This window comes from Mirounga angustirostris, unplaced genomic scaffold (genome assembly GCF_029215605.1).
Source record: "Mirounga angustirostris isolate CCGP_5_RB_7025 unplaced genomic scaffold, mMirAng1.0.hap1 SCAF_3, whole genome shotgun sequence".
Taxonomy (NCBI): Eukaryota; Metazoa; Chordata; class Mammalia; order Carnivora; family Phocidae; genus Mirounga; species Mirounga angustirostris.
In genome coordinates, this window is record NW_026991711.1 from 91,800,809 (window position 1) to 91,811,933 (window position 11,125).

Consider the following 11,125-nt stretch of genomic DNA (forward strand, 5'->3'; position numbering starts at 1 on the left):
TTAAACTACTAATACGTCCAGGGTTTTTTGCATCTATGTTTATGAGAGAAATTAGCTAGTAATTTTCCTTTTGTGTAATATCTTGATAGATTTAATTTCAAGTTTATTCTGGTCTTTCAAAAGGACTTGGGCAATTTTCTCCCATTAATTATGAATTCAATTTATCTCATAGATCTAGGACTATTCAGAGTTTCTATTTCTTCTTGGGTGTGTTTTGTTAAGTTGCATTTTCCTAGGAATTCAATCGTTTCATCTATTTTTTCAAATTTATTTACATAGAGTTGTTTATGATATCCTCATATTAACTTTTCACATATGTGCATTCTATTACGGGTGATTTGTGCATTACACATATTTTTCTTTGTTAGTCTTGCTAGTAGTTTATCAAATTTATTAGTCTTTTCAAATGATCAACACTTTATTTTGTTGATTTTCTCAACTGTGCATTTATGTTGCCTTTTTATAATTTTCTACCATCTATTTTCTTTAAAATTAATTTGATGTTTTTTACTAAATAATTAATATATCTCCTCTCCCTTGCTTTATTATAAAAGAAATGTAGCTACTGTTTCTCTTTTCCTTTTATAATCTTTTATTTTTTTAGCTTGATCAATGAGTGGTAGACAGAATAAAGAGTGTCCCAAAAATGTCTACGTTCTAATCCTTGGAATCTGTGAATATGTTACCTTGCATGGCAAAAAAAAAAAAAAAGACTTTGAACAAGTGATTAGTTGGAGAATTTGAAATGGGAGATTTTCCTGGATTGTCTGCATGGGCTCAAAGAAATCAAAAGGGTCCAGAGAAGAGAAAAAGGGAGGTAAGAAAGTCAGACAAGGAAATGTGACCATGGAAGCAGAGGGAGAGAATGGAGATTTAAAGATGTTACTTTGTTGGCTCTGAAGATGGAGAAAGGAGCCAAGAGCCAAAGAATGCATGTAGCCTTGAGAGCGGGAAAAGGCAAGAAAGTGTATTCTCCTCAAGGTATATGAAACACATCAAACCTCCAGACATCTTGATTTTAGCCTAATGAGAATAATTTTAGACTTCTGATCTCCAGATTTTAAGATGATAAATTTGTGTTTTTTAAGAGCTAAATTTGTAGGCGTTTGTTACAGCAGCACTAGGAAACTAATATTACATATTTGACCATTTTTTGGTTATGGTTTCATTTGAACCTCGCTTTTTCCAGCTAGATTCAATCTTTTCCTCCTCAGCTACATCCTCAGTGGTTTCTTCCAGGTGGGTCAATGGATATTAAGCTTTTATAGCCTTTATATTCCTTAAATGCCTTGACTTCACTCTGACACCTTCCATGTAGCATAAAGGTATAACAAGTGTAAGCACTCTCAAGTCAGGTACTCTAAAGATAACAGTTTAGTGACCTTATATATTTTTTTAATTTTATTTTATTATGTTATATTAATCACCATACATTACATCATTAGTTTTTGATATAGAATTCCATGATTCATTAGTTGCATATAACACCCAGTGCTCTACAATACATGCCCTCTTTAATACCCATCACCAGGCTAACCCATCCCCCCAACCCCCATCCCCTCTAGAACCCTCAGTTTGTTTCTCAGAGTCCATAGTCTCTCATGGTTCATCCCCCCCTCTGATTTCCCTCCCTTCATTTTTCCCTTCCTACTATCTTTTTTTTTTTTCACATATAATGTGTTGTTTCAAAGGTACAGATCTGTGAATCATCAGTCTTACACAATTCACAGCGCACACCATAGCACATACCCTCCTCTATGTCTAGCCACCCCATCCCTCGCACCCCGCACCACTCTAGCAACCCTCAGTTTGTTTCTTGAGATTAAGAATTCCTCATATCAGTGAGATCATAAGATAGACCTTACTTATTTTTTTTATTTTATTTTTTTATTTATTTATTTTTTAATTCTTATATTAATCCCCATACATTACATCATTAGTTTTAGATGTAGTGTTCCATGATTCATTGTATGTGCATAACACCCTGTGCTCCATGCAGAATGTGCCATCCTCAATACCCACCACCAGACTAACCCATCCTCCCACACCCCTCCCCTCTAGAACCCTCAGTTTGTTTTTCAGAGTCCATCGTCTCTCATGGTTCGTCTACCCCTCCGATTTCCCCTGCTTCAATCTTCCCCTCCTGCTACCTTCTTCCTCTTCTTCTTTTTTTTTTTCTTAACATATATTGCATTATTTGTTTCATAGGTACAGATCTGAGATTCAACAGTCTTGCAAAATTCACAGCGCTTACCAGAGCACATACCCTCCCCAGTGTCTATCACCCAGTCACACCATCCCTCCCACCCCACCCCCCTCCAGCAACCCTCAGTTTGTTTCCCGAGATTAAGAATTCCTCATATCAGTGAGATCATATGATACATGTCTTTCTCTGTTTGACTTATTTCGCTCAACATAATACCCTCCAGTTCCATCCACGTCGTTGCAAATGGCAAGATCTCATTCCTTTTGATGGCTGCATAATATTCCATTGTATATATATACCACATCCTCTTTATCCATTCATCTCTTGATAGACATCTTGGCTCTTTCCACAGTTTGGCTATTGTGGACATTGCTGCTATAAACATCAGGGTGCACATACCCTTTCGGATCCCTACATTTCTATCTTTGGGGTAAATACCCAGTAGTGCAATTGCTGGATCATACGGTAGCTCTATTTTCAACTTTTTGAGGAACCTCCATACTGTTTTCCAGAGTGCCTGCACCAGCTTGCATTCCCACCAACAGTGTAGGAGGGTTCCCCTTTCTCCGTATCTCCGCCAACATCTGTCGTTTCCTGACTTGTTAATTTTAGCCATTCTGACTGGTGTGAGGTGGTATCTCATTGAGGTTTTGATTTGGATTTCCCTGATGCTGAGCGATATTGAGCACTTTTTCATGTGTCTGTTGGCCATTTAGATGTCTTCTTTGGAAAAATGTCTCTTCATGTCTTCTGCCCATTTCTTCATTGGATCATTTGTTCTTTGGGTGTTGAGTTTGATGAGTTCTTTATAGATTTTGGATACTAGCCCTTTATCTGATATGTCATTTGCAAATATCGTCTCCCATTCTGTTTGTTGTCTTTTGGTTTTGTTGACTGTTTCCTTTGCTTTGCAAAAGCTTTTTATCTTGATGAAGTCCCAATAGTTCATTTTTGCCCTTGCTTCCCTTGCCTTTGGCAATGTTTCTAGGAAGAAGTTCTTTGGCTGAGGTCAAAGAGGTTGCTGTCTGTGTTCTCCTTTAGGATTTGGATGGACTCCTGTCTCACATTGAGGTCTTTCAACCATTTGGAGTCTATTTTTGTGTGTGGTGTAAGGAAATGGTCTAGTTTCATTCTTCTGCATGTGGCTATCCAATTTCCCAACACCATTTGTTGAAGAGACTGTCTTTGTTCCATTGGACATTCTTTCCTCCATTGTCAAAGATAAGTTGACCATAGAGTTGAGGGTCCATTTCTGGGCTCTCTATTCGGTTCCATTGATCTATGTGTCTGTTTTTGTGCCAGTACCATGCTGTCTTGATGATAACAGCTTTGTAATAGAGCTGGAAGTCCGGAATTGTGATGCCGCCGGCTTTGTTTTTCTTTTTCAACATTCCTTTGGCTATGCGGGGTCTTTTCTGGTTCCATACAAATTTTAGGATGATTTGTTCCATTTCTTTGAAAAAAGTGGATGGTATTTTGATGGGGATTGCAATGAATGTGTAGATTGCTCTAGGTAGCATGGACATCTTCACAATATTTGTTCTTCCAATCCATGAGCATGGAACGTTTTTCCATTTCTTTGTGTATTCCTCAATTTCTTTGATGAGTATTTTATAGTTTTCTGAGTACAGATCCTTTGTCTCTTTGGTTAGATTTATTCCTAGGTATCTTATGATTTGGGGTGCAATTGTAAATGGGACCGACTCCTTCATTTCTCTTTCTTCTGTCTTGTTGTTGGTGTAGAGGAATGCCACTGATTTCTGTGCATTGATTTTATATCCTGCCACTACTGAATTCCTGTATGAGTTCTATCAGTTTTGGGGTGGAGTCTTTGGGGTTTTCCACATAAAGTGTCCTATCATCTGCAAAGAGTGAGAGTTTGACTTCTTCTTTGCCAATTTGGATGCCTTTGATTTCTTTTTGTTGTCTGATTGCTGTGGCTAGGACTTCCAATAATATGTTGAATAGCAGTGGTGAGAGTAGACATCCCTGCCTTGTTCCTGACCTTAGGGGGAAAGCTCTCAGTTTTTCCCCATTGAGAATGATATTTGTTGTAGGTTTTTCATAGATGGCTTTTATGATATTGAGGTATGTACCCTCTGTGCCTATACTCTGAGGAGTTTTGATCAAGAAAGGATGCTGTACTTTGTCAAAAGCTTTTTCTGCATCTATTGAGAGGATCATATGGTTCTTGTTCTTTCTTTTGTTAATGTATTGTATCACATTGATTGATTTGCGAATGTTGAACCAACCTTGCAGCCCAGGGATAAATCCCACTTGGTCATGGTGAATAAACCTTTTAATGTACTGTTGGATCCTATTGGCTAGTATTTTGGTGAGAATTTTTGCATCCATGTTTATCAGGGATATTGTTTTGTAATTCTCCTTTTTGATGGGGTTTTTGTCTGGTTTTGGGATCAAGGTAATGCTGGCCTCATAAAATGAGTTTGGAAGTTTTCCTTCCATTTCTATTTTTTGGAACAGTTACAGAAGAATAGATATTAATTCTTCTTGAAATGTTTGGTAGAATTCCCCTGGGAAACCATCTGGCCCTGGGCTTTTGTTTTTGGGGAGGTTTTTGATGACTGCTTCAATTTCCTTAGTGGTTATAGGTCTGTTCAGGTTTTCTATTTCTTCCTGGTTCAGTTTTGGTAGTTGATACATCTCTAGGAATGCATCCATTTCTTCCAGGTTATCTAATTTGCTGGCATAGAGTTGCTCATAATATGTTCTTATAATTGTTTGTATTTCTTTGGTATTGGTTGTGATCTCTCCTCTTTCATTCATGATTTTGTTGATTTGGGTCATTTCTCTTTTCTTTTTTTGATAAGTCTGGCCAGGGGTTGATCAATCTTGTTAATTCTTTCAAAGAACCAGCTCCTAGTTTCGTTGATCTGTTCTACTCTTCTTTTACTTTCTATTTCATTGATATCTGCTCTGATCTTTATTATTTCTCTTCTCCTGCTGGGTTTAGGCTTTATTTGCTGTTCTTTCTCCAGATCCTTTAGGTGGAGGGTTAGGTTGTGTACTTGAGACCTTTCTTGTTTCTTGAGAAAGGCTTGTATTGCTATGTACTTTCCTCTTAGGACTGCCTTTGCTGCATCCCAAAGATTTTGAATAGTTCTGTTTTCATTTTCATTGGTTTCCATGAATGTTTTTAATTCTTCTTTAATTTCCTGGTTGACCCATTCATTCTTCAGTAGGATGCTCTTTAGCCTCCATGTATTTGAGTTCTTTCCAACTTTCCTCTTGTAATTGAGTTCTAGTTTCAAAGCATTTTGGTCTGAAAATAGGCAGGGAATGATCCCAATCTTCTGGTACCAGTTGAGACCTGATTTATGACCTAGGATGTGATCTATTCTGGAGAATGTTCCATGGGGACTAGAGAAGAAGGTGTATTCCATTGCTTTGGGATGGAATGTTCTGAATAGGTCTGTGAAGACCATTTGGTCCACTGTGTCATTTAAAGTCTTTATTTCCTTTTTGATCTTTTGCTTAGATGATCTGTCCATTTCAGTTAGGGGGTGTTAAAGTCCCCCACTATTATTGTATTGTTGTCGATGTGTTTCTTTGCTTTTGTTATTAATTGGCTTATATAATTGGCTGCTCCCTTGTTAGGGGCATAGCTATTTACAATTGTTAGACCTTCTAGTTGGATAGACCCTTTAAGTAGGATATAATGTCCTTCCTCATCTCTTATTACAGTCTTTGGTTTATAATCTAATTTGTCTGATATAAGGATTGCCACCCCAGCTTTCTTTTGGTGTCCATTAGCATGGTCAATGGTTTTCCACCCCCTCACTTTCAATCTGGGGGTGTCTTTGGGTCTAAAATGAGTCTCTTGCAGACAGCATATCGATGGGTCTTGTTTTTTAATCCAGTCTGATAGCCTGTGTCTTTTGATTAGGGCATTGAGCCCATTTACATTCAGGGTAACTGTTGAAAGATCGGAATTTAGTGCCATTGTATTGCCTGTAAGGTGACTGTTACCGTATATTGTCTGTGTTCCTTTCTGGTCTATGTTGCTTTTAGGGTCTCTCTTTGCTTAGAGGACCCCTTTCAAGATTTCTTGTAGGGCTGGTTTCATGTTTGCAAATTCCTTTAGTTTTTGTTTGTCCTGGAAGCTTTTTATCTCTCCTTCCATTTTCAATGACAACCTAGCTGGATATAGGATTCTTGGCTGCATATTTTTCTCGTTGAGTGCTCTGAATATATCCTGCCAGTCCTTTCTGGCCTGCCAGGTCTCTGTGGATAGGTCTGTTGCCAATCTAATCTTTCTACCATGTAGGTTACAGATCTCTTCTCCCGAGCTGCTTTCAGGATTTTCTCTTTGTCTATGAGACTCGTAAGTGTTACTATTAGATGTCGGGGTGTCGACCTATTTTTATTGATTTTGAGAGGGGATCTCTGTGCTTCCTGGATTTTGATGCCTGTTTCTTTCCCCAAATTAGGGAAGTTCTCTGCTATAATTTGCTCCATTATACCTTCTGCCCCTCTCTCTCTTTCTTCTTCTTCTGGGATCCCAATTATTCTAATGTTGTTTCATCTTATGGTATTGCTTATCTCTCGAATTCTGCTCTCGTGATCCAGTAATTCTTTATCTCTCTTTTTCTCAGCTTCTTTATTTTCCATCATTTCATCTTCTATATTACTGATTCTCTCTTCTGCTTCATTTATTCTAGCAGTTAGCGCCCCCATTTTTGATTGCACCTCATTAATAGCCTTTTTGATTTCTACTTGGTTAGAATTTAGTTCTTTGACTTCTCCAGAAAGGGTTTCTCTAATAACTTCCATATTTTTTTCAAGCCCAGCTAGTATCTTTAAAGTGATGATTCTGAACTCTAGATCTGACATCGTACTAATGTCCGTATTGAGTAGGTCCCTGGCAGTCGGTACTACCTCTTGTTCTTTTTGTTGAGGTGATTTTTTCCGTCTTGTCATTTTGTGCAGAGGAGAATAGATTAATGAGAGAACAGAATGCTAGCAGAGTAACAACGTCCCCAGAAAATATACTCTAAACCAATCAGAAAAGACCTGAAGCAGTGGAAAAAGAAAGGGAAAGAGAGAGAAAAAGAAAAAGAAAAAAAAGAAAAAGATAAAGATAAAGATAAAAACAAACAAAACAAAACAACAACAACAAAAAACCAGAATGTGATTAAATATGATCAGGCTGGTATATAGATCAGTGCCACACACTAGATTTGGGGTGTATTTTGGTCTGTTAGAAGAAAGTGCCTCCCAAATTTTAAAGAAAGAAAAACTTATATATGTACAAAAATAAGGGTTGATATGATGAAGGGATGGAATACAACTGTAAAGATGGAAATTATAAAAAAATTTATAAAAGGAATTGATAAGAAGTTGTTTGAAAAGAGAAAGAAGAGGATTTAAAAAAAGAGAAAAAAGAAAAAAAGGGAGAGAATGTGATCAGGCAAGGGAGTAGAAAAAACCATATACTAGAGATTTAGGGTATATTTTAATCTGTTAGAAGAAACTATCTCAAAATTTTAAAGGGAGCACAACTTATGTATATATGCCAAAAATACAGGTAATTACTATGAAGGGATAGAATATGACTTTAAAAATGAAAAATAAAAATGATTTTTAAGAAAAGGGATTGATAAGATGTTGGTTGAAAAAGAGAAAAAAATTCAAAAACAAAAAAGAAAAAAAGACAGTTAAAAAAAATTAACTTGAAAGACTAAAGAATCATTGTAAAAAAGCCATGAATTCTATGTGCAGTATTCCCCTAGCGCTGGAGTTCTTCCATTCTCATTGATCAGTAAACTTGGTCTTGGCTGGCTGTTCTCCCTGATCTTCTGGGTAGGGGCCTGTTGCTGTGGTTTCCAAATGTCTTTGCCGGAGGCGGAATTGGCCTGCTCTTGCCCCCTCCCGGCTAAGTAATCTGCTCGGGCTTGCTCTCCAGAGCTTTTGTTCCCTGCAACCTTTCCGTACAGCTTTGGAGGCGGAGAATGAAAATGGCAGCCTCCCAATCTCCGCCCTGGAGGAGCCGAGAACTTGGGGCCCCGCTCCTCAGTGAGCCCCCAGATAAAAGCCGTCAGTCACTCCCGTCTCCCCGCTCTCCGGCCGCACTCCGTGCTCACCCGGCCTGTGACCGTGCATTTCTATCTCTGGCACCTGACCCCGGGGGGAGTCTCCAAACCCAGCAGATCCCTGGGGTGCACTTCCGTGTGGCTTCTCCCGGGGGAGGAAGGTGAGTCTCCCCGGATCTGCCGCTTGTTGGGTCCCTGCTGGAGGAGGAGCAGGGGCCCGACTGTGCCGCGGATCACAGTTTATGGCAACCCCGAGCTGAGGCCCCGCGCCTGGGCTCCGCCTCTGCAGCCGGCTTCCCTGCTCTGTTACCTGGGAGCTCTGCCACACTCAGGCACCTCCGGTCTTTCTGTGACCCCGAGGGTCCTGAGACCACACTGTCCCGGAGGGTTCCACCCCCCGCTTAGCCACCAGAGTGACGTCCCTCAGCGGAGCTGACTTTTAAAAGTTCCGATTTTGTGCTCCGTGGTTCTATCACTTGCCAGAAGCGGCCGACGGAGGCCCCTCCCCCGCCGTCTATCCTCCCGAATATCGCCGCGGATTCACTTCTCCACACGTCCTACCTTCCAGACAGTGGTCGCTTTTCTGATAAGAGAGTTGTTGCTCTTCTTTTCTTCGATCTCCTGTTGAGTTTGTAGGTGTTCAGAATGGTTTGATCCCTATCCAGCTGAATTCCTGAGAGGAGACGAAATCCAGGTCTCCTACTCCTCCCTAGACCTTACTTATTTTTAATGATGAAAAGCGCATTGTCAATCTAATTGCTCTTACTTTGTGGAAAATCTGCCTTCTTCCCCCTCTCATAGATATTTAAGGTTATTTTCTATTTATTTGTGGATATTAGTGGAGATTTCCCCTTCCCTTTTTAAGGCAGGTCTGTGTATTTTATTTAACATAAAAATACATTTTTTATCTACCCTTCCTTTTTTGTTTGGAAGTGATAAGGAAGATTTTTCCTTATGCTCTCTCACTCATCTGGACCTAGAAGGGCTTTAGAGTTATTTAATGAGAAATGGAATAGTTGTATTAAGACCTCTTGAAATATGACACTTCTAATTAAAACACATCTATTGATTTTAATACATTTGTGCATTTTTTGTATTTTTCAAAAATTTGTTAGTAAGTACTATTCTGTCCTGATCCTATTTTCCCTCTTTATCGCTTTTCCTAAGGCTCTGAATACCTTAATATCCACGTAAAACACAGAATCATGTTTCAGTTTAACCACTCTAATATATTTCTCTAAATTATGTAGATAGAGACAGCGTTCTTATTTTATGCTACAGTTGATCATTAAGGAAGAAGATGATGTCATCTTTCAAGGAAGAAAACAAAAGGTGGAAGAAAGCAAACAAAATGCTTTTGTATATGTTAATTAAATTTTCTGAAGTTTTCTATAAAATGTTGATAGTGCATGGATCTTTGCAAGATCATTTTTTATAATTAAGTAAAGTAATTAAGTAAAAACAATACATAATTAGCAGAACACTCATATATGTGTATATGTGCATGCACGCACATGTGCACACACACCTCAGCTCTCCCTTTCTTGTGAAATGCCAATTTTCTTTCTTTTTTTATTTTAAACATTTTTTTAAAGATTTTATTTCATTATTTGAGAGAGAGAGAGAACATGAGTCGGGGGAAGGCAAAGGGAGAGGGAGAAGCAGACTCCCCGCTGAGCAGGAAGTCCAACATAGGGCCTCAATCCCAGGACCGCAGGGATCATGACCTGAGCTGAAGGCAGATGCTTAACCTACTGAGCCACCCAGGTATCCCAGTGAAATGCCACTTTTCTTGTTCAAAATAAAATAAATGCTTCCTACAACTCAGTAGGAATTCTCATTATTCTCAGGAATAATTTTGTTTTAAAGTTATGAGTGTTGCACTTTTCTCTTTTGAAGAGTGACTAGTTGTATGGCATCAATGCGTGCAGATAGCTTATTGAGAAGAATTCAAAGATATCTTAGGTGAAAATGACAGGAACTGCTCACTATGGCAAATGCAAGCACATTGGGAAGGGAGAAGGTGTTCATCATAAGAACCTCCTCAAAGCCAGGCTGCTTCCTCAGGCCCCTCAGCTATGAACTGAACTCGTAAATGTTTCCCCTTCTCTCTGCCAATCCCAGCACCAAAACCTTCATTCCTGTGCTTGTCAGTTGTTGCCACAGAGGAGGCAATCCGTATTGATCCAAACAAGAAATGACAGAAAAATCTTGGCCTATGGAGGGGGAGGGATAGCCCTGAAGGATAAATCCCAGCATCACCACCAATCAGTAAATTCAGAACCCACCTCTTCTCACTTTCCCCTTCAAGGAAATGAAGATAGTAAACATAACTGCCTCTTGCAATAAGTATGAGGAACCAATGAGAAAACATGCATGCAAATGAGCCAGATGTGAGATGTGGCCTGTAGATATAGCCTGCAGATACAGTATGTAGGGAACTAAGCACTAAATCTAAAGCATAGTCCAAAGCCAAGATGTGCACTGAATGCTATTATTTATAGCCTGTAGAGCAGTATATAATTGTTCACTGTAATAACAATATCCCTACAAATGTCTGTGTCACCCTTGCCCAGGGGCCATGCTAATCCTCTCTGTTTTATTCCAATTTTAGAATAGGTGCTACCAAAGCGAGCACACAATATTCTCAATAAGCATAAACACCTAACAGGTTTCCAAGAATTCTTTCCATTTTATGAGTCAGCTTTGATGGAGGGGTTTGGTATATATACTCTAATGTGCAGGCAACCAACAGAACTGTGAAAACCAGCCAGGAAACAGAGAGAAACAGCAGAGAGTGTTGGTGTACTAAAGCCTCAGAGTGTCCCTCAGGTCAGGTGGAAGGGAAATAGTGTGTTTTTGTTTC

General features: G+C 39.1%; 1 non-coding gene across 1 annotated transcript; it reads right to left on the reverse strand.

Moving 5' to 3' along the window:
• Positions 1-10,793: 10,793 nt before the first annotated feature.
• On the reverse strand, positions 10,794-10,897 carry LOC123840761 (U6 spliceosomal RNA). The gene has a single exon (XR_006790081.1). It is a non-coding gene; the product is annotated as a U6 spliceosomal RNA (small nuclear RNA).
• Positions 10,898-11,125: the final 228 nt, after the last annotated feature.